Source organism: Phyllobates terribilis, unplaced genomic scaffold, assembly GCF_046119375.1.
Source record: "Phyllobates terribilis strain yellow unplaced genomic scaffold, ASM4611937v1 Scaffold_8__6_contigs__length_399053987, whole genome shotgun sequence".
NCBI classification, from domain to species: Eukaryota; Metazoa; Chordata; class Amphibia; order Anura; family Dendrobatidae; genus Phyllobates; species Phyllobates terribilis.
The window spans coordinates 347,398,299-347,419,871 of NW_027362768.1; the positions used below are offsets into that span (position 1 = coordinate 347,398,299).

At 45.4% G+C, this 21,573-nt stretch overlaps 17 non-coding genes across 17 annotated transcripts; all 17 read left to right on the plus strand.

Annotated features, from left to right (window-relative positions):
• Nucleotides 1-401: 401 nt before the first annotated feature.
• LOC141158481 (U2 spliceosomal RNA) lies at nucleotides 402-592 on the plus strand. Its single transcript, XR_012248511.1, has one exon. It is a non-coding gene; the product is annotated as a U2 spliceosomal RNA (small nuclear RNA).
• Nucleotides 593-1,708: 1,116 nt separating this feature from the next.
• LOC141158482 (U2 spliceosomal RNA) lies at nucleotides 1,709-1,899 on the plus strand. Its single transcript, XR_012248512.1, has one exon. It is a non-coding gene; the product is annotated as a U2 spliceosomal RNA (small nuclear RNA).
• A 1,122-nt stretch (nucleotides 1,900-3,021) lies between these two features.
• LOC141158484 (U2 spliceosomal RNA) lies at nucleotides 3,022-3,212 on the plus strand. Its single transcript, XR_012248514.1, has one exon. It is a non-coding gene; the product is annotated as a U2 spliceosomal RNA (small nuclear RNA).
• Nucleotides 3,213-4,331: 1,119 nt separating this feature from the next.
• On the plus strand, nucleotides 4,332-4,522 carry LOC141158485 (U2 spliceosomal RNA). Its single transcript, XR_012248515.1, has one exon. It is a non-coding gene; the product is annotated as a U2 spliceosomal RNA (small nuclear RNA).
• Nucleotides 4,523-5,641: 1,119 nt separating this feature from the next.
• LOC141158486 (U2 spliceosomal RNA) lies at nucleotides 5,642-5,832 on the plus strand. The gene has a single exon (XR_012248516.1). It is a non-coding gene; the product is annotated as a U2 spliceosomal RNA (small nuclear RNA).
• Nucleotides 5,833-6,949: 1,117 nt separating this feature from the next.
• On the plus strand, nucleotides 6,950-7,140 carry LOC141158487 (U2 spliceosomal RNA). Its single transcript, XR_012248517.1, has one exon. It is a non-coding gene; the product is annotated as a U2 spliceosomal RNA (small nuclear RNA).
• Nucleotides 7,141-8,260: 1,120 nt separating this feature from the next.
• On the plus strand, nucleotides 8,261-8,451 carry LOC141159575 (U2 spliceosomal RNA). Its single transcript, XR_012249579.1, has one exon. It is a non-coding gene; the product is annotated as a U2 spliceosomal RNA (small nuclear RNA).
• A 1,108-nt stretch (nucleotides 8,452-9,559) lies between these two features.
• Nucleotides 9,560-9,750, plus strand: LOC141158488 (U2 spliceosomal RNA). Its single transcript, XR_012248518.1, has one exon. It is a non-coding gene; the product is annotated as a U2 spliceosomal RNA (small nuclear RNA).
• Nucleotides 9,751-10,864: 1,114 nt separating this feature from the next.
• On the plus strand, nucleotides 10,865-11,055 carry LOC141158489 (U2 spliceosomal RNA). The gene has a single exon (XR_012248519.1). It is a non-coding gene; the product is annotated as a U2 spliceosomal RNA (small nuclear RNA).
• Nucleotides 11,056-12,173: 1,118 nt separating this feature from the next.
• LOC141158490 (U2 spliceosomal RNA) lies at nucleotides 12,174-12,364 on the plus strand. Its single transcript, XR_012248520.1, has one exon. It is a non-coding gene; the product is annotated as a U2 spliceosomal RNA (small nuclear RNA).
• Nucleotides 12,365-13,483: 1,119 nt separating this feature from the next.
• LOC141158491 (U2 spliceosomal RNA) lies at nucleotides 13,484-13,674 on the plus strand. The gene has a single exon (XR_012248521.1). It is a non-coding gene; the product is annotated as a U2 spliceosomal RNA (small nuclear RNA).
• Nucleotides 13,675-14,796: 1,122 nt separating this feature from the next.
• Nucleotides 14,797-14,987, plus strand: LOC141158492 (U2 spliceosomal RNA). The gene has a single exon (XR_012248522.1). It is a non-coding gene; the product is annotated as a U2 spliceosomal RNA (small nuclear RNA).
• Nucleotides 14,988-16,102: 1,115 nt separating this feature from the next.
• LOC141158493 (U2 spliceosomal RNA) lies at nucleotides 16,103-16,293 on the plus strand. The gene has a single exon (XR_012248523.1). It is a non-coding gene; the product is annotated as a U2 spliceosomal RNA (small nuclear RNA).
• A 1,115-nt stretch (nucleotides 16,294-17,408) lies between these two features.
• LOC141159909 (U2 spliceosomal RNA) lies at nucleotides 17,409-17,599 on the plus strand. The gene has a single exon (XR_012249902.1). It is a non-coding gene; the product is annotated as a U2 spliceosomal RNA (small nuclear RNA).
• Nucleotides 17,600-18,714: 1,115 nt separating this feature from the next.
• LOC141158495 (U2 spliceosomal RNA) lies at nucleotides 18,715-18,905 on the plus strand. Its single transcript, XR_012248525.1, has one exon. It is a non-coding gene; the product is annotated as a U2 spliceosomal RNA (small nuclear RNA).
• Nucleotides 18,906-20,017: 1,112 nt separating this feature from the next.
• Nucleotides 20,018-20,208, plus strand: LOC141158496 (U2 spliceosomal RNA). The gene has a single exon (XR_012248526.1). It is a non-coding gene; the product is annotated as a U2 spliceosomal RNA (small nuclear RNA).
• Nucleotides 20,209-21,324: 1,116 nt separating this feature from the next.
• Nucleotides 21,325-21,515, plus strand: LOC141158497 (U2 spliceosomal RNA). The gene has a single exon (XR_012248527.1). It is a non-coding gene; the product is annotated as a U2 spliceosomal RNA (small nuclear RNA).
• Nucleotides 21,516-21,573: the final 58 nt, after the last annotated feature.

Below are 21,573 nucleotides of genomic sequence, written 5' to 3' on the forward strand. Positions count from 1 at the left end.
TCTGAGCCTTTATATACCTGCGCACAGCAGCAGCCACCTTCAGTCTGCTGCTGGACAGCCAGCAGCAGCAGCAGGAGAGGTAATTAATCAGCAACCCTCCTGCTAAGGGTAGACAGCTGCTCGTTCCACCACCCCCCCCCCGCCTTAATTTCTTCTCCTCCCTTCCAACTGTGTTGAGGCGGGTGGGAACAGCCGGGGGTTGAGGGTACTGTGCTAAAAGAGGTGGAGTTATGCAGATCTAAAACGCGTGGATTGCAGCAGCAGCAAGCCGAAAAGTGCAGGCATGTGAGGGATCTAGAGGTTGACAGCATGTCTTCTTAACGGGAGTCCAGGTGGCCATCTCCACAAATGGACTTTTCAGAATCCTTGGGTGGCACCGTAGTCGGAAACCAATTCTGGTTATCGCTTCTCGGCCTTTTGGCTAAGATCAAGTGTAGTATCTGTTCTTATCAGTTTAATATCTGATACGTCCCCTATCTGGGGACCATATATTAAATGGATTTTTAGAACAGGGAGATGGAAAAAGAGCTTGCTCTGTCCACTCCACGCATTGACCTGGTATTGCAGTATCTCCAGGACCGGTGCACCCCTTCTTTAATGCAGTTTCTAAAATCAGAAAGAATTGAATTCAATGCTTTTTGTTCATTTGGCTTGTTTGTCGGATTTTGGGATGGACTCTTTGGCTTTGCTTTTCTTCTCCTCATTGGATTTTTCATGTTAAAAGTTGCAGAAGCCAGATGACAAGCTCATTTTGGTTCAACTTCAGCAACTGTGCATTGCATTGCCATGTAATGTAATGCAATGCTATCTATCTAGCTCTCCCTCTATACTTCCTTTTGGATAAAGAGACATATTAGGCAAGCATTTTGGAGCTTTCACCTAAATAACTACAGGTGGTGAGATAAGCTGCACAATATAATTGACCTTTCAGTATATTGTTGCACACACACCATCTATTTAGCAAATGCCCTTGTTATCAACAGCAGCCTTTTAAACTCACCTGAGCTAACAGGTATGTGAGCTGGTTACTCTGCTGCGCTTAAAATTTCTTTTTTGGTTTGCTACAATGCCTTTTCTGAAACGTTGTCTCCCTCTGCTGGAACACTGACTTCTTTCATTTAATGCCTGCAGACTATAAAAGAGAAACCAACCCAAAAAGTTTGGTTGATTAGCCTGTGGCATTCTTTTAAACTGTTGCTTATGGCGGTCTCTGTGAGCTTCTCAGTGACATTCAGCCATCCAGGTATCCCGCCTGCAGTAGACGGAATGTGGCAATGGAACGCTGGCTGCGCGTGTCATAATAGGCTCTGAGCCTTTATATACCTGCGCACAGCAGCAGCCACCTTCAGTCTGCTGCTGGACAGCCAGCAGCAGCAGCAGCAGGAGAGGTAATTAATCAGCAACCCTCCTGCTAAGGGTAGACAGCTGCTCGTTCCACCCCCCCCCCCGCCTTAAATGGTTCTCCTCCCTTCCAACGGTGTTGAGGCGGGTGGGAACAGCCGGGGGTTGAGGGTACTGTGCTAAAAGAGGTGGAGTTATGCAGATCTAAAACGCGTGGATTGCAGCAGCAGCAAGCCGAAAAGTGCAGGCATGTGAGGGATCTAGAGGTTAACAGCATGTCTTCTTAACGGGAGTCCAGGTGGCCATCTCCACAAATGGACTTTTCAGAATCCTTGGGTGGCACCGTGGTCGGAAACCAATTCTGGTTATCGCTTCTCGGCCTTTTGGCTAAGATCAAGTGTAGTATCTGTTCTTATCAGTTTAATATCTGATACGTCCCCTATCTGGGGACCATATATTAAATGGATTTTTAGAACAGGGAGATGGAAAAAGAGCTTGCTCTGTCCACTCCACGCATTGACCTGGTATTGCAGTATCTCCAGGACCGGTGCACCCCTTCTTTAATGCAGTTTCTAAAATCAGAAAGAATTGAATTCAATGCTTTTTGTTCATTTGGCTTGTTTGTCGGATTTTGGGATGGACTCTTTGGCTTTGCTTTTCTTCTCCTCATTGGATTTTTCATGTTAAAAGTTGCAGAAGCCAGATGACAAGCTCATTTTGGTTCAACTTCAGCAACTGTGCATTGCATTGCCATGTAATGTAATGCAATGCTATCTATCTAGCTCTCCCTCTATACTTCCTTTTGGATAAACAGACATATTAGGCAAGCATTTTGGAGCTTTCACCTAAATAACTACAGGTGGTGAGATAAGCTGCACAATATAATTGACCTTTCAGTATATTGTTGCACACACACCATCTATTTAGCAAATGCCCTTGTTATCAACAGCAGCCTTTTAAACTCACCTGAGCTAACAGGTATGTGAGCTGGTTACTCTGCTGCACTTAAAATTTCTTTTTTGGTTTGCTACAATGCCTTTTCTGAAACGTTGTCTCCCTCTGCTGGAACACTGACTTCTTTCATTTAATGCCTGCAGACTATAAAAGAGAAACCAACCCAAAAAGTTTGGTTGATTAGTCTGTGGCATTCTTTTAAACTGTTGCTTATGGCGGTCTCTGTGAGCTTCTCAGTGACATTCAGCCATCCAGGTATCCCGCCTGCAGTAGACGGAATGTGGCAATGGAACGCTGGCTGCGCGTGTCATAATAGGCTCTGAGCCTTTATATACCTGCGCACAGCAGCAGCCACCTTCAGTCTGCTGCTGGACAGCCAGCAGCAGCAGCAGCAGCAGGAGAGGTAATTAATCAGCAACCCTCCTGCTAAGGGTAGACAGCTGCTCGTTCCACCCCCCCCCCCCCCGCCTTAATTGGTTCTCCTCAATTCCAACGGTGTTGAGGCGGGTGGGAACAGCCGGGGGTTGAGGGTACTGTGCTAAAAGAGGTGGAGTTATGCAGATCTAAAACGCGTGGATTGCAGCAGCAGCAAGCCGAAAAGTGCAGGCATGTGAGGGATCTAGAGGTTGACAGCATGTGTTCTTAACGGGAGTCCAGGTGGCCATCTCCACAAATGGACTTTTCAGAATCCTTGGGTGGCACCGTAGTCGGAAACCAATTCTGGTTATCGCTTCTCGGCCTTTTGGCTAAGATCAAGTGTAGTATCTGTTCTTATCAGTTTAATATCTGATACGTCCCCTATCTGGGGACCATATATTAAATGGATTTTTAGAACAGGGAGATGGAAAAAGAGCTTGCTCTGTCCACTCCACGCATTGACCTGGTATTGCAGTATCTCCAGGACCGGTGCACCCCTTCTTTAATGCAGTTTCTAAAATCAGAAAGAATTGAATTCAATGCTTTTTGTTCATTTGGCTTGTTTGTCGGATTTTGGGATGGACTCTTTGGCTTTGCTTTTCTTCTCCTCATTGGATTTTTCATGTTAAAAGTTGCAGAAGCCAGATGACAAGCTCATTTTGGTTCAACTTCAGCAACTGTGCATTGCATTGCCATGTAATGTAATGCAATGCTATCTATCTAGCTCTCCCTCTATACTTCCTTTTGGATAAACAGACATATTAGGCAAGCATTTTGGAGCTTTCACCTAAATAACTACAGGTGGTGAGATAAGCTGCACAATATAATTGACCTTTCAGTATATTGTTGCACACACACCATCTATTTAGCAAATGCCCTTGTTATCAACAGCAGCCTTTTAAACTCACCTGAGCTAACAGGTATGTGAGCTGGTTACTCTGCTGCGCTTAAAATTTCTTTTTTGGTTTGCTACAATGCCTTTTCTGAAACGTTGTCTCCCTCTGCTGGAACACTGACTTCTTTCATTTAATGCCTGCAGACTATAAAAGAGAAACCAACCCAAAAAGTTTGGTTGATTAGTCTGTGGCATTCTTTTAAACTGTTGCTTATGGCGGTCTCTGTGAGCTTCTCAGTGACATTCAGCCATCCAGGTATCCCGCCTGCAGTAGACGGAATGTGGCAATGGAACGCTGGCTGCGCGTGTCATAATAGGCTCTGAGCCTTTATATACCTGCGCACAGCAGCAGCCACCTTCAGTCTGCTGCTGGACAGCCAGCAGCAGCAGCAGCAGCAGGAGAGGTAATTAATCAGCAACCCTCCTGCTAAGGGTAGACAGCTGCTCGTTCCACCCCCCCCCCCGCCTTAATTGGTTCTCCTCCCTTCCAACGGTGTTGAGGCGGGTGGGAACAGCCGGGGGTTGAGGGTACTGTGCTAAAAGAGGTGGAGTTATGCAGATCTAAAACGCGTGGATTGCAGCAGCAGCAAGCCGAGAAGTGCAGGCATGTGAGGGATCTAGAGGTTGACAGCATGTCTTCTTAACGGGAGTCCAGGTGGCCATCTCCACAAATGGACTTTTCAGAATTCTTGGGTGGCACCGTAGTCGGAAACCAATTCTGGTTATCGCTTCTCGGCCTTTTGGCTAAGATCAAGTGTAGTATCTGTTCTTATCAGTTTAATATCTGATACGTCCCCTATCTGGGGACCATATATTAAATGGATTTTTAGAACAGGGAGATGGAAAAAGAGCTTGCTCTGTCCACTCCACGCATTGACCTGGTATTGCAGTATCTCCAGGACCGGTGCACCCCTTCTTTAATGCAGTTTCTAAAATCAGAAAGAATTGAATTCAATGCTTTTTGTTCATTTGGCTTGTTTGTCGGATTTTGGGATGGACTCTTTGGCTTTGCTTTTCTTCTCCTCATTGGATTTTTCATGTTAAAAGTTGCAGAAGCCAGATGACAAGCTCATTTTGGTTCAACTTCAGCAACTGTGCATTGCATTGCCATGTAATGTAATGCAATGCTATCTATCTAGCTCTCCCTCTATACTTCCTTTTGGATAAACAGACATATTAGGCAAGCATTTTGGAGCTTTCACCTAAATAACTACAGGTGGTGAGATAAGCTGCACAATATAATTGACCTTTCAGTATATTGTTGCACACACACCATCTATTTAGCAAATGCCCTTGTTATCAACAGCAGCCTTTTAAACTCACCTGAGCTAACAGGTATGTGAGCTGGTTACTCTGCTGCGCTTAAAATTTCTTTTTTGGTTTGCTACAATGCCTTTTCTGAAACGTTGTCTCCCTCTGCTGGAACACTGACTTCTTTCATTTAATGCCTGCAGACTATAAAAGAGAAACCAACCCAAAAAGTTTGGTTGATTAGTCTGTGGCATTCTTTTAAACTGTTGCTTATGGCGGTCTCTGTGAGCTTCTCAGTGACATTCAGCCATCCAGGTATCCCGCCTGCAGTAGACGGAATGTGGCAATGGAACGCTGGCTGCGCGTGTCATAATAGGCTCTGAGCCTTTATATACCTGCGCACAGCAGCAGCCACCTTCAGTCTGCTGCTGGACAGCCAGCAGCAGCAGCAGCAGCAGGAGAGGTAATTAATCAGCAACCCTCCTGCTAAGGGTAGACAGCTGCTCGTTCCACCCCCCCCCCCGCCTTAATTGGTTCTCCTCCCTTCCAACGGTGTTGAGGCGGGTGGGAACAGCCGGGGGTTGAGGGTACTGTGCTAAAAGAGGTGGAGTTATGCAGATCTAAAACGCGTGGATTGCAGCAGCAGCAAGCCGAGAAGTGCAGGCATGTGAGGGATCTAGAGGTTGACAGCATGTCTTCTTAACGGGAGTCCAGGTGGCCATCTCCACAAATGGACTTTTCAGAATTCTTGGGTGGCACCGTAGTCGGAAACCAATTCTGGTTATCGCTTCTCGGCCTTTTGGCTAAGATCAAGTGTAGTATCTGTTCTTATCAGTTTAATATCTGATACGTCCCCTATCTGGGGACCATATATTAAATGGATTTTTAGAACAGGGAGATGGAAAAAGAGCTTGCTCTGTCCACTCCACGCATTGACCTGGTATTGCAGTATCTCCAGGACCGGTGCACCCCTTCTTTAATGCAGTTTCTAAAATCAGAAAGAATTGAATTCAATGCTTTTTGTTCATTTGGCTTGTTTGTCGGATTTTGGGATGGACTCTTTGGCTTTGCTTTTCTTCTCCTCATTGGATTTTTCATGTTAAAAGTTGCAGAAGCCAGATGACAAGCTCATTTTGGTTCAACTTCAGCAACTGTGCATTGCATTGCCATGTAATGTAATGCAATGCTATCTATCTAGCTCTCCCTCTATACTTCCTTTTGGATAAACAGACATATTAGGCAAGCATTTTGGAGCTTTCACCTAAATAACTACAGGTGGTGAGATAAGCTGCACAATATAATTGACCTTTCAGTATATTGTTGCACACACACCATCTATTTAGCAAATGCCCTTGTTATCAACAGCAGCCTTTTAAACTCACCTGAGCTAACAGGTATGTGAGCTGGTTACTCTGCTGCGCTTAAAATTTCTTTTTTGGTTTGCTACAATGCCTTTTCTGAAACGTTGTCTCCCTCTGCTGGAACACTGACTTCTTTCATTTAATGCCTGCAGACTATAAAAGAGAAACCAACCCAAAAAGTTTGGTTGATTAGTCTGTGGCATTCTTTTAAACTGTTGCTTATGGCGGTCTCTGTGAGCTTCTCAGTGACATTCAGCCATCCAGGTATCCCGCCTGCAGTAGACGGAATGTGGCAATGGAACGCTGGCTGCGCGTGTCATAATAGGCTCTGAGCCTTTATATACCTGCGCACAGCAGCAGACACCTTCAGTCTGCTGCTGGACAGCCAGCAGCAGCAGCAGCAGGAGAGGTAATTAATCAGCAACCCTCCTGCTAAGGGTAGACAGCTGCTCGTTCCACCCCCCCCCCCCGCCTTAATTGGTTCTCCTCCCTTCCAACGGTGTTGAGGCGGGTGGGAACAGCCGGGGGTTGAGGGTACTGTGCTAAAAGAGGTGGAGTTATGCAGATCTAAAACGCGTGGATTGCAGCAGCAGCAAGCCGAAAAGTGCAGGCATGTGAGGGATCTAGAGGTTGACAGCATGTCTTCTTAACGGGAGTCCAGGTGGCCATCTCCACAAATGGACTTTTCAGAATCCTTGGGTGGCACCGTAGTCAGAAACCAATTCTGGTTATCGCTTCTCGGCCTTTTGGCTAAGATCAAGTGTAGTATCTGTTCTTATCAGTTTAATATCTGATACGTCCCCTATCTGGGGACCATATATTAAATGGATTTTTAGAACAGGGAGATGGAAAAAGAGCTTGCTCTGTCCACTCCACGCATTGACCTGGTATTGCAGTATCTCCAGGACCGGTGCACCCCTTCTTTAATGCAGTTTCTAAAATCAGAAAGAATTGAATTCAATGCTTTTTGTTCATTTGGCTTGTTTGTCGGATTTTGGGATGGACTCTTTGGCTTTGCTTTTCTTCTCCTCATTGGATTTTTCATGTTAAAAGTTGCAGAAGCCAGATGACAAGCTCATTTTGGTTCAACTTCAGCAACTGTGCATTGCATTGCCATGTAATGTAATGCAATGCTATCTATCTAGCTCTCCCTCTATACTTCCTTTTGGATAAACAGACATATTAGGCAAGCATTTTGGAGCTTTCACCTAAATAACTACAGGTGGTGAGATAAGCTGCACAATATAATTGACCTTTCAGTATATTGTTGCACACACACCATCTATTTAGCAAATGCCCTTGTTATCAACAGCAGCCTTTTAAACTCACCTGAGCTAACAGGTATGTGAGCTGGTTACTCTGGTGCGCTTAAAATTTCTTTTTTGGTTTGCTACAATGCCTTTTCTGAAACGTTGTCTCCCTCTGCTGGAACACTGACTTCTTTCATTTAATGCCTGCAGACTATAAAAGAGAAACCAACCCAAAAAGTTTGGTTGATTAGTCTGTGGCATTCTTTTAAACTGTTGCTTATGGCGGTCTCTGTGAGCTTCTCAGTGACATTCAGCCATCCAGGTATCCCGCCTGCAGTAGACGGAATGTGGCAATGGAACGCTGGCTGCGCGTGTCATAATAGGCTCTGAGCCTTTATATACCTGCGCACAGCAGCAGCCACCTTCAGTCTGCTGCTGGACAGCCAGCAGCAGCAGCAGCAGCAGGAGAGGTAATTAATCAGCAACCCTCCTGCTAAGGGTAGACAGCTGCTCGTTCCACCCCCCCCCCCCGCCTTAATTGGTTCTCCTCCCTTCCAACGGTGTTGAGGCGGGTGGGAACAGCCGGGGGTTGAGGGTACTGTGCTAAAAGAGGTGGAGTTATGCAGATCTAAAACGCGTGGATTGCAGCAGCAGCAAGCCGAAAAGTGCAGGCATGTGAGGGATCTAGAGGTTGACAGCATGTCTTCTTAACGGGAGTCCAGGTGGCCATCTCCACAAATGGACTTTTCAGAATCCTTGGGTGGCACCGTAGTCGGAAACCAATTCTGGTTATCGCTTCTCGGCCTTTTGGCTAAGATCAAGTGTAGTATCTGTTCTTATCAGTTTAATATCTGATACGTCCCCTATCTGGGGACCATATATTAAATGGATTTTTAGAACAGGGAGATGGAAAAAGAGCTTGCTCTGTCCACTCCACGCATTGACCTGGTATTGCAGTATCTCCAGGACTGGTGCACCCCTTCTTTAATGCAGTTTCTAAAATCAGAAAGAATTGAATTCAATGCTTTTTGTTCATTTGGCTTGTTTGTCGGATTTTGGGATGGACTCTTTGGCTTTGCTTTTCTTCTCTTCATTGGATTTTTCATGTTAAAAGTTGCAGAAGCCAGATGACAAGCTCATTTTGGTTCAACTTCAGCAACTGTGCATTGCATTGCCATGTAATGTAATGCAATGCTATCTATCTAGCTCTCCCTCTATACTTCCTTTTGGATAAACAGACATATTAGGCAAGCATTTTGGAGCTTTCACCTAAATAACTACAGGTGGTGAGATAAGCTGCACAATATAATTGACCTTTCAGTATATTGTTGCACACACACCATCTATTTAGCAAATGCCCTTGTTATCAACAGCAGCCTTTTAAACTCACCTGAGCTAACAGGTATGTGAGCTGGTTACTCTGCTGCGCTTAAAATTTCTTTTTTGGTTTGCTACAATGCCTTTTCTGAAACGTTGTCTCCCTCTGCTGGAACACTGACTTCTTTCATTTAATGCCTGCAGACTATAAAAGAGAAACCAACCCAAAAAGTTTGGTTGATTAGTCTGTGGCATTCTTTTAAACTGTTGCTTATGGCGGTCTCTGTGAGCTTCTCAGTGACATTCAGCCATCCAGGTATCCCGCCTGCAGTAGACGGAATGTGGCAATGGAACGCTGGCTGCGCGTGTCATAATAGGCTCTGAGCCTTTATATACCTGCGCACAGCAGCAGCCACCTTCAGTCTGCTGCTGGACAGCCAGCAGCAGCAGGAGAGGTAATTAATCAGCAACCCTCCTGCTAAGGGTAGACAGCTGCTCGTTCCACCCCCCCCCGCCTTAATTGGTTCTCCTCCCTTCCAACGGTGTTGAGGCGGGTGGGAACAGCCGGGGGTTGAGGGTACTGTGCTAAAAGAGGTGGAGTTATGCAGATCTAAAACGCGTGGATTGCAGCAGCAGCAAGCCGAAAAGTGCAGGCATTTGAGGGATCTAGAGGTTGACAGCATGTCTTCTTAACGGGAGTCCAGGTGGCCATCTCCACAAATGGACTTTTCAGAATCCTTGGGTGGCACCGTAGTCGGAAACCAATTCTGGTTATCGCTTCTCGGCCTTTTGGCTAAGATCAAGTGTAGTATCTGTTCTTATCAGTTTAATATCTGATACGTCCCCTATCTGGGGACCATATATTAAATGGATTTTTAGAACAGGGAGATGGAAAAAGAGCTTGCTCTGTCCACTCCACGCATTGACCTGGTATTGCAGTATCTCCAGGACCGGTGCACCCCTTCTTTAATGCAGTTTCTAAAATCAGAAAGAATTGAATTCAATGCTTTTTGTTCATTTGGCTTGTTTGTCGGATTTTGGGATGGACTCTTTGGCTTTGCTTTTCTTCTCCTCATTGGATTTTTCATGTTAAAAGTTGCAGAAGCCAGATGACAAGCTCATTTTGGTTCAACTTCAGCAACTGTGCATTGCATTGCCATGTAATGTAATGCAATGCTATCTATCTAGCTCTCCCCCTATACTTCCTTTTGGATAAACAGACATATTAGGCAAGCATTTTGGAGCTTTCACCTAAATAACTACAGGTGGTGAGATAAGCTGCACAATATAATTGACCTTTCAGTATATTGTTGCACACACACCATCTATTTAGCAAATGCCCTTGTTATCAACAGCAGCCTTTTAAACTCACCTGAGCTAACAGGTATGTGAGCTGGTTACTCTGCTGCGCTTAAAATTTCTTTTTTGGTTTGCTACAATGCCTTTTCTGAAACGTTGTCTCCCTCTGCTGGAACACTGACTTCTTTCATTTAATGCCTGCAGACTATAAAAGAGAAACCAACCCAAAAAGTTTGGTTGATTAGCCTGTGGCATTCTTTTAAACTGTTGCTTATGGCGGTCTCTGTGAGCTTCTCAGTGACATTCAGCCATCCAGGTATCCCGCCTGCAGTAGACGGAATGTGGCAATGGAACGCTGGCTGCGCGTGTCATAATAGGCTCTGAGCCTTTATATACCTGCGCACAGCAGCAGCCACCTTCAGTCTGCTGCTGGACAGCCAGCAGCAGCAGCAGCAGGAGAGGTAATTAATCAGCAACCCTCCTGCTAAGGGTAGACAGCTGCTCGTTCCACCCCCCCCCGCCTTAATTGGTTCTCCTCCCTTCCAACGGTGTTGAGGCGGGTGGGAACAGCCGGGGGTTGAGGGTACTGTGCTAAAAGAGGTGGAGTTATGCAGATCTAAAACGCGTGGATTGCAGCAGCAGCAAGCCGAAAAGTGCAGGCATGTGAGGGATCTAGAGATTGACAGCATGTCTTCTTAACGGGAGTCCAGGTGGCCATCTCCACAAATGGACTTTTCAGAATCCTTGGGTGGCACCGTAGTCGGAAACCAATTCTGGTTATCGCTTCTCGGCCTTTTGGCTAAGATCAAGTGTAGTATCTGTTCTTATCAGTTTAATATCTGATACGTCCCCTATCTGGGGACCATATATTAAATGGATTTTTAGAACAGGGAGATGGAAAAAGAGCTTGCTCTGTCCACTCCACGCATTGACCTGGTATTGCAGTATCTCCAGGACCGGTGCACCCCTTCTTTAATGCAGTTTCTAAAATCAGAAAGAATTGAATTCAATGCTTTTTGTTCATTTGGCTTGTTTGTCGGATTTTGGGATGGACTCTTTGGCTTTGCTTTTCTTCTCCTCATTGGATTTTTCATGTTAAAAGTTGCAGAAGTCAGATGACAAGCTCATTTTGGTTCAACTTCAGCAACTGTGCATTGCATTGCCATGTAATGTAACGCAATGCTATCTATCTAGCTCTCCCTCTATACTTCCTTTTGGATAAACAGACATATTAGGCAAGCATTTTGGAGCTTTCACCTAAATAACTACAGGTGGTGAGATAAGCTGCACAATATAATTGACCTTTCAGTATATTGTTGCACACACACCATCTATTTAGCAAATGCCCTTGTTATCAACAGCAGCCTTTTAAACTCACCTGAGCTAACAGGTATGTGAGCTGGTTACTCTGCTGCGCTTAAAATTTCTTTTTTGGTTTGCTACAATGCCTTTTCTGAAACGTTGTCTCCCTCTGCTGGAACACTGACTTCTTTCATTTAATGCCTGCAGACTATAAAAGAGAAACCAACCCAAAAAGTTTGGTTGATTAGTCTGTGGCATTCTTTTAAACTGTTGCTTATGGCGGTCTCTGTGAGCTTCTCAGTGACATTCAGCCATCCAGGTATCCCGCCTGCAGTAGACGGAATGTGGCAATGGAACGCTGGCTGCGCGTGTCATAATAGGCTCTGAGCCTTTATATACCTGCGCACAGCAGCAGCCACCTTCAGTCTGCTGCTGGACAGCCAGCAGCAGCAGCAGCAGGAGAGGTAATTAATCAGCAACCCTCCTGCTAAGGGTAGACAGCTGCTCGTTCCACCACCCCCCCCCCGCCTTAATTTCTTCTCCTCCCTGCCAAAGTTGTTGAGGCGGGTGGGAACAGCCGGGGGTTGAGGGTACTGTGCTAAAAGAGGTGGAGTTATGCAGATCTAAAACGCGTGGATTGCAGCAGCAGCAAGCCGAAAAGTGCAGGCATGTGAGGGATCTAGAGGTTGACAGCATGTCTTCTTAACGGGAGTCCAGGTGGCCATCTCCACAAATGGACTTTTCAGAATCCTTGGGTGGCACCGTAGTCGGAAACCAATTCTGGTTATCGCTTCTCGGCCTTTTGGCTAAGATCAAGTGTAGTATCTGTTCTTATCAGTTTAATATCTGATACGTCCCCTATCTGGGGACCATATATTAAATGGATTTTTAGAACAGGGAGATGGAAAAAGAGCTTGCTCTGTCCACTCCACGCATTGACCTGGTATTGCAGTATCTCCAGGACCGGTGCACCCCTTCTTTAATGCAGTTTCTAAAATCAGAAAGAATTGAATTCAATGCTTTTTGTTCATTTGGCTTGTTTGTCGGATTTTGGGATGGACTCTTTGGCTTTGCTTTTCTTCTCCTCATTGGATTTTTCATGTTAAAAGTTGCAGAAGCCAGATGACAAGCTCATTTTGGTTCAACTTCAGCAACTGTGCATTGCATTGCCATGTAATGTAATGCAATGCTATCTATCTAGCTCTCCCTCTATACTTCCTTTTGGATAAACAGACATATTAGGCAAGCATTTTGGAGCTTTCACCTAAATAACTACAGGTGGTGAGATAAGCTGCACAATATAATTGACCTTTCAGTATATTGTTGCACACACACCATCTATTTAGCAAATGCCCTTGTTATCAACAGCAGCCTTTTAAACTCACCTGAGCTAACAGGTATGTGAGCTGGTTACTCTGCTGCGCTTAAAATTTCTTTTTTGGTTTGCTACAATGCCTTTTCTGAAACGTTGTCTCCCTCTGCTGGAACACTGACTTCTTTCATTTAATGCCTGCAGACTATAAAAGAGAAACCAACCCAAAAAGTTTGGTTGATTAGCCTGTGGCATTCTTTTAAACTGTTGCTTATGGCGGTCTCTGTGAGCTTCTCAGTGACATTCAGCCATCCAGGTATCCCGCCTGCAGTAGACGGAATGTGGCAATGGAACGCTGGCTGCGCGTGTCATAATAGGCTCTGAGCCTTTATATACCTGCGCACAGCAGCAGCCACCTTCAGTCTGCTGCTGGACAGCCAGCAGCAGCAGCAGCAGCAGGAGAGGTAATTAATCAGCAACCCTCCTGCTAAGGGTAGACAGCTGCTCGTTCCACCCCCCCCCCCGCCTTAATTGGTTCTCCTCCCTTCCAACGGTGTTGAGGCGGGTGGGAACAGCCGGGGGTTGAGGGTACTGTGCTAAAAGAGGTGGAGTTATGCAGATCTAAAACGCGTGGATTGCAGCAGCAGCAAGCCGAAAAGTGCAGGCATGTGAGGGATCTAGAGGTTAACAGCATGTCTTCTTAACGGGAGTCCAGGTGGCCATCTCCACAAATGGACTTTTCAGAATCCTTGGGTGGCACCGTAGTCGGAAACCAATTCTGGTTATCGCTTCTCGGCCTTTTGGCTAAGATCAAGTGTAGTATCTGTTCTTATCAGTTTAATATCTGATACGTCCCCTATCTGGGGACCATATATTAAATGGATTTTTAGAACAGGGAGATGGAAAAAGAGCTTGCTCTGTCCACTCCACGCATTGACCTGGTATTGCAGTATCTCCAGGACCGGTGCACCCCTTCTTTAATGCAGTTTCTAAAATCAGAAAGAATTGAATTCAATGCTTTTTGTTCATTTGGCTTGTTTGTCGGATTTTGGGATGGACTCTTTGGCTTTGCTTTTCTTCTCCTCATTGGATTTTTCATGTTAAAAGTTGCAGAAGCCAGATGACAAGCTCATTTTGGTTCAACTTCAGCAACTGTGCATTGCATTGCCATGTAATGTAATGCAATGCTATCTATCTAGCTCTCCCTCTATACTTCCTTTTGGATAAACAGACATATTAGGCAAGCATTTTGGAGCTTTGACCTAAATAACTACAGGTGGTGAGATAAGCTGCACAATATAATTGAACTTTCAGTATATTGTTGCACACACACCATCTATTTAGCAAATGCCCTTGTTATCAACAGCAGCCTTTTATACTCACCTGAGCTAACAGGTATGTGAGCTGGTTACTCTGCTGCGCTTAAAATTTCTTTTTTGGTTTGCTACAATGCCTTTTCTGAAACGTTGTCTCCCTCTGCTGGAACACTGACTTCTTTCATTTAATGCCTGCAGACTATAAAAGAGAAACCAACCCAAAAAGTTTGGTTGATTAGTCTGTGGCATTCTTTTAAACTGTTGCTTATGGCGGTCTCTGTGAGCTTCTCAGTGACATTCAGCCATCCAGGTATCCCGCCTGCAGTAGACGGAATGTGGCAATGGAACGCTGGCTGCGCGTGTCATAATAGGCTCTGAGCCTTTATATACCTGCGCACAGCAGCAGCCACCTTCAGTCTGCTGCTGGACAGCCAGCAGCAGCAGCAGCAGCAGGAGAGGTAATTAATCAGCAACCCTCCTGCTAAGGGTAGACAGCTGCTCGTTCCACCCCCCCCCCCCCCGCCTTAATTGGTTCTCCTCCCTTCCAACGGTGTTGAGGCGGGTGGGAACAGCCGGGGGTTGAGGGTACTGTGCTAAAAGAGGTGGAGTTATGCAGATCTAAAACGCGTGGATTGCAGCAGCAGCAAGCCGAAAAGTGCAGGCATGTGAGGGATCTAGAGGTTGACAGCATGTCTTCTTAACGGGAGTCCAGGTGGCCATCTCCACAAATGGACTTTTCAGAATCCTTGGGTGGCACCGTAGTCGGAAACCAATTCTGGTTATCGCTTCTCGGCCTTTTGGCTAAGATCAAGTGTAGTATCTGTTCTTATCAGTTTAATATCTGATACGTCCCCTATCTGGGGACCATATATTAAATGGATTTTTAGAACAGGGAGATGGAAAAAGAGCTTGCTCTGTCCACTCCACGCATTGACCTGGTATTGCAGTATCTCCAGGACCGGTGCACCCCTTCTTTAATGCAGTTTCTAAAATCAGAAAGAATTGAATTCAATGCTTTTTGTTCATTTGGCTTGTTTGTCGGATTTTGGGATGGACTCTTTGGCTTTGCTTTTCTTCTCCTCATTGGATTTTTCATGTTAAAAGTTGCAGAAGCCAGATGACAAGCTCATTCTGGTTCAACTTCAGCAACTGTGCATTGCATTGCCATGTAATGTAATGCAATGCTATCTATCTAGCTCTCCCTCTATACTTCCTTTTGGATAAACAGACATATTAGGCAAGCATTTTGGAGCTTTCACCTAAATAACTACAGGTGGTGAGATAAGCTGCACAATATAATTGACCTTTCAGTATATTGTTGCACACACACCATCTATTTAGCAAATGCCCTTGTTATCAACAGCAGCCTTTTAAACTCACCTGAGCTAACAGGTATGTGAGCTGGTTACTCTGCTGCGCTTAAAATTTCTTTATTGGTTTGCTACAATGCCTTTTCTGAAACGTTGTCTCCCTCTGCTGGAACACTGACTTCTTTCATTTAATGCCTGCAGACTATAAAAGAGAAACCAACCCAAAAAGTTTGGTTGATTAGTCTGTGGCATTCTTTTAAACTGTTGCTTATGGCGGTCTCTGTGAGCTTCTCAGTGACATTCAGCCATCCAGGTATCCCGCCTGCAGTAGACGGAATGTGGCAATGGAACGCTGGCTGCGCGTGTCATAATAGGCTCTGAGCCTTTATATACCTGCGCACAGCAGCAGCCACCTTCAGTCTGCTGCTGGACAGCCAGCAGCAGCAGCAGCAGGAGAGGTAATTAATCAGCAACCCTCCTGCTAAGGGTAGACAGCTGCTCGTTCCACCCCCCCCCCGCCTTAATTGGTTCTCCTCCCTTCCAACGGTGTTGAGGCGGGTGGGAACAGCCGGGGGTTGAGGGTACTGTGCTAAAAGAGGTGGAGTTATGCAGATCTAAAACGCGTGGATTGCAGCAGCAGCAAGCCGAAAAGTGCAGGCATGTGAGGGATCTAGAGGTTGACAGCATGTCTTCTTAACGGGAGTCCAGGTGGCCATCTCCACAAATGGACTTTTCAGAATCCTTGGGTGGCACCGTAGTCGGAAACCAATTCTGGTTATCGCTTCTCGGCCTTTTGGCTAAGATCAAGTGTAGTATCTGTTCTTATCAGTTTAATATCTGATACGTCCCCTATCTGGGGACCATATATTAAATGGATTTTTAGAACAGGGAGATGGAAAAAGAGCTTGCTCTGTCCACTCCACGCATTGACCTGGTATTGCAGTATCTCCAGGACCGGTGCACCCCTTCTTTAATGCAGTTTCTAAAATCAGAAAGAATTGAATTCAATGCTTTTTGTTCATTTGGCTTGTTTGTCGGATTTTGGGATGGACTCTTTGGCTTTGCTTTTCTTCTCCTCATTGGATTTTTCATGTTAAAAGTTGCAGAAGCCAGATGACAAGCTCATTTTGGTTCAACTTCAGCAACTGTGCATTGCATTGCCATGTAATGTAATGCAATGCTATCTATCTAGCTCTCCCTCTATACTTCCTTTTGGATAAACAGACATATTAGGCAAGCATTTTGGAGCTTTCACCTAAATAACTACAGGTGGTGAGATAAGCTGCACAATATAATTCACCTTTCAGTATATTGTTGCACACACACCATCTATTTAGCAAATGCCCTTGTTATCAACAGCAGCCTTTTAAACTCACCTGAGCTAACAGGTATGTGAGCTGGTTACTCTGCTGCACTTAAAATTTCTTTTTTGGTTTGCTACAATGCCTTTTCTGAAACGTTGTCTCCCTCTGCTGGAACACTGACTTCTTTCATTTAATGCCTGCAGACTATAAAAGAGAAACCAACCCAAAAAGTTTGGTTGATTAGTCTGTGGCATTCTTTTAAACTGTTGCTTATGGCGGTCTCTGTGAGCTTCTCAGTGACATTCAGCCATCCAGGTATCCCGCCTGCAGTAGACGGAATGTGGCAATGGAACGCTGGCTGCGCGTGTCATAATAGGCTCTGAGCCTTTATATACCTGCGCACAGCAGCAGCCACCTTCAGTCTGCTGCTGGACAGCCAGCAGCAGTAGCAGCAGGAGAGGTAATTAATCAGCAACCCTCCTGCTAAGGGTAGACAGCTGCTCGTTCCACCCCCCCCCCGCCTTAATTGGTTCTCCTCCCTTCCAACGGTGTTGAGGCGGGTGGGAACAGCCGGGGGTTGAGGGTACTGTGCTAAAAGAGGTGGAGTTATGCAGATCTAAAACGCGTGGATTGCAGCAGCAGCAAGCCGAAAAGTGCAGGCATGTGAGGGATCTAGAGGTTGACAGCATGTCTTCTTAACGGGAGTCCAGGTGGCCATCTCCACAAATGGACTTTTCAGAATCCTTGGGTGGCACCGTAGTCGGAAACCAATTCTGGTTATCGCTTCTCGGCCTTTTGGCTAAGATCAAGTGTAGTATCTGTTCTTATCAGTTTAATATCTGATACGTCCCCTATCTGGGGACCATATATTAAATGGATTTTTAGAACAGAGAGATGGAAAAAGAGCTTGCTCTGTCCACTCCACGCATTGACCTGGTATTGCAGTATCTCCAGGACCGGTGCACCCCTTCTTTAATGCAGTTTCTAAAATCAGAAAGAATTGAATTCAATGCTTTTTGTTCATTTGGCTTGTTTGTCGGATTTTGGGATGGACTCTTTGGCTTTGCTTTTCTTCTCCTCATTGGATTTTTCATGTTAAAAGTTGCAGAAGCCAGATGACAAGCTCATTTTGGTTCAACTTCAGCAACTGTGCATTGCATTGCCATGTAATGTAATGCAATGCTATCTATCTAGCTCTCCCTCTATACTTCCTTTTGGATAAACAGACATATTAGGCAAGCATTTTGGAGCTTTCACCTAAATAACTACAGGTGGTGAGATAAGCTGCACAATATAATTGACCTTTCAGTATATTGTTGCACACACACCATCTATTTAGCAAATGCCCTTGTTATCAACAGCAGCCTTTTAAACTCACCTGAGCTAACAGGTATGTGAGCTGGTTACTCTGCTGCGCTTAAAATTTCTTTATTGGTTTGCTACAATGCCTTTTCTGAAACGTTGTCTCCCTCTGCTGGAACACTGACTTCTTTCATTTAATGCCTGCAGACTATAAAAGAGAAACCAACCCAAAAAGTTTGGTTGATTAGTCTGTGGCATTCTTTTAAACTGTTGCTTATGGCGGTCTCTGTGAGCTTCTCAGTGACATTCAGCCATCCAGGTATCCCGCCTGCAGTAGACGGAATGTGGCAATGGAACGCTGGCTGCGCGTGTCATAATAGGCTCTGAGCCTTTATATACCTGCGCACAGCAGCAGCCACCTTCAGTCTGCTGCTGGACAGCCAGCAGCAGCAGCAGCAGGAGAGGTAATTAATCAGCAACCCTCCTGCTAAGGGTAGACAGCTGCTCGTTCCACCCCCCCCCCGCCTTAATTGGTTCTCCTCCCTTCCAACGGTGTTGAGGCGGGTGGGAACAGCCGGGGGTTGAGGGTACTGTGCTAAAAGAGGTGGAGTTATGCAGATCTAAAACGCGTGGATTGCAGCAGCAGCAAGCCGAAAAGTGCAGGCATGTGAGGGATCTAGAGGATGACAGCATGTCTTCTTAACGGGAGTCCAGGTGGCCATCTCCACAAATAGACTTTTCAGAATCCTTGGGTGGCACCGTAGTCGGAAACCAATTCTGGTTATCGCTTCTCGGCCTTTTGGCTAAGATCAAGTGTAGTATCTGTTCTTATCAGTTTAATATCTGATACGTCCCCTATCTGGGGACCATATATTAAATGGATTTTTAGAACAGGGAGATGGAAAAAGAGCTTGCTCTGTCCACTCCACGCATTGACCTGGTATTGCAGTATCTCCAGGACCGGTGCACCCCTTCTTTAATGCAGTTTCTAAAATCAGAAAGAATTGAATTCAATGCTTTTTGTTCATTTGGCTTGTTTGTCGGATTTTGGGATGGACTCTTTGGCTTTGCTTTTCTTCTCCTCATTGGATTTTTCATGTTAAAAGTTGCAGAAGCCAGATGACAAGCTCATTTTGGTTCAACTTCAGCAACTGTGCATTGCATTGCCATGTAATGTAATGCAATGCTATCTATCTAGCTCTCCCTCTATACTTCCTTTTGGATAAACAGACATATTAGGCAAGCATTTTGGAGCTTTCACCTAAATAACTACAGGTGGTGAGATAAGCTGCACAATATAATTGACCTTTCAGTATATTGTTGCACACACACCATCTATTTAGCAAATGCCCTTGTTATCAACAGCAGCCTTTTAAACTCACCTGAGCTAACAGGTATGTGAGCTGGTTACTCTGCTGCGCTTAAAATTTCTTTTTTGGTTTGCTACAATGCCTTTTCTGAAACGTTGTCTCCCTCTGCTGGAACACTGACTTCTTTCATTTAATGCCTGCAGACTATAAAAGAGAAACCAACCCAAAAAGTTTGGTTGATTAGTCTGTGGCATTCTTTTAAACTGTTGCTTATGGCGGTCTCTGTGAGCTTCTCAGTGACATTCAGCCATCCAGGTATCCCGCCTGCAGTAGACGGAATGTGGCAATGGAACGCTGGCTGCGCGTGTCATAATAGGCTCTGAGCCTTTATATACCTGCGCACAGCAGCAGCCACCTTCAGTCTGCTGCTGGACAGCCAGCAGCAGCAGCAGGAGAGGTAATTAATCAGCAACCCTCCTGCTAAGGGTAGACAGCTGCTCGTTCCACCCCCCCCCCGCCTTAATTGGTTCTCCTCCCTTCCAACGGTGTTGAGGCGGGTGGGAACAGCCGGGGGTTGAGGGTACTGTGCTAAAAGAGGTGGAGTTATGCAGATCTAAAACGCGTGGATTGCAGCAGCAGCAAGCCGAAAAGTGCAGGCATGTGAGGGATCTAGAGGTTGACAGCATGTCTTCTTAACGGGAGTCCAGGTGGCCATCTCCACAAATGGACTTTTCAGAATCCTTGGGTGGCACCGTAGTCGGAAACCAATTCTGGTTATCGCTTCTCGGCCTTTTGGCTAAGATCAAGTGTAGTATCTGTTCTTATCAGTTTAATATCTGATACGTCCCCTATCTGGGGACCATATATTAAATGGATTTTTAGAACAGGGAGATGGAAAAAGAGCTTGCTCTGTCCACTCCACGCATTGACCTGGTATTGCAGTATCTCCAGGACCGGTGCACCCCTTCTTTAATGCAGTTTCTAAAATCAGAAAGAATTGAATTCAATGCTTTTTGTTCATTTGGCTTGTTTGACGGATTTTGGGATGGACTCTTTGGCTTTGCTTTTCTTCTCCTCATTGGATTTTTCATGTTAAAAGTTGCAGAAGCCAGATGACAAGCTCATTTTGGTTCAACTTCAGCAACTGTGCATTGCATTGCCATGTAATGTAATGCAATGCTATCTATCTAGCTCTCCCTCTATACTTCCTTTTGGATAAACAGACATATTAGGCAAGCATTTTGGAGCTTTCACCTAAATAACTACAGGTGGTGAGATAAGCTGCACAATATAATTGACCTTTCAGTATATTGTTGCACACACACCATCTATTTAGCAAATGCCCTTGTTATCAACAGCAGCCTTTTAAACTCACCTGAGCTAACAGGTATGTGAGCTGGTTACTCTGCTGCGCTTAAAATTTCTTTATTGGTTTGCTACAATGCCTTTTCTGAAACGTTGTCTCCCTCTGCTGGAACACTGACTTCTTTCATTTAATGCCTGCAGACTATAAAAGAGAAACCAACCCAAAAAGTTTGGTTGATTAGTCTGTGGCATTCTTTTAAACTGTTGCTTATGGCGGTCTCTGTGAGCTTCTCAGTGACATTCAGCCATCCAGGTATCCCGCCTGCAGTAGACGGAATGTGGCAATGGAACGCTGGCTGCGCGTGTCATAATAGGCTCTGAGCCTTTATATACCTGCGCACAGCAGCAGCCACCTTCAGTCTGCTGCTGGACAGCCAGCAGCAGCAGCAGCAGGAGAGGTAATTAATCAGCAACCCTCCTGCTAAGGGTAGACAGCTGCTCGTTCCACCCCCCCCCCCGCCTTAATTGGTTCTCCTCCCTTCCAACGGTGTTGAGGCGGGTGGGAACAGCCGGGGGTTGAGGGTACTGTGCTAAAAGAGGTGGAGTTATGCAGATCTAAAACGCGTGGATTGCAGCAGCAGCAAGCCGAAAAGTGCAGGCATGTGAGGGATCTAGAGGTTGACAGCATGTCTTCTTAACGGGAGTCCAGGTGGCCATCTCCACAAATGGACTTTTCAGAATCCTTGGGTGGCACCGTAGTCGGAAACCAATTCTGGTTATCGCTTCTCGGCCTTTTGGCTAAGATCAAGTGTAGTATCTGTTCTTATCAGTTTAATATCTGATACGTCCCCTATCTGGGGACCATATATTAAATGGATTTTTAGAACAGGGAGATGGAAAAAGAGCTTGCTCTGTCCACTCCACGCATTGACCTGGTATTGCAGTATCTCCAGGACCGGTGCACCCCTTCTTTAATGCAGTTTCTAAAATCAGAAAGAATTGAATTCAATGCTTTTTGTTCATTTGG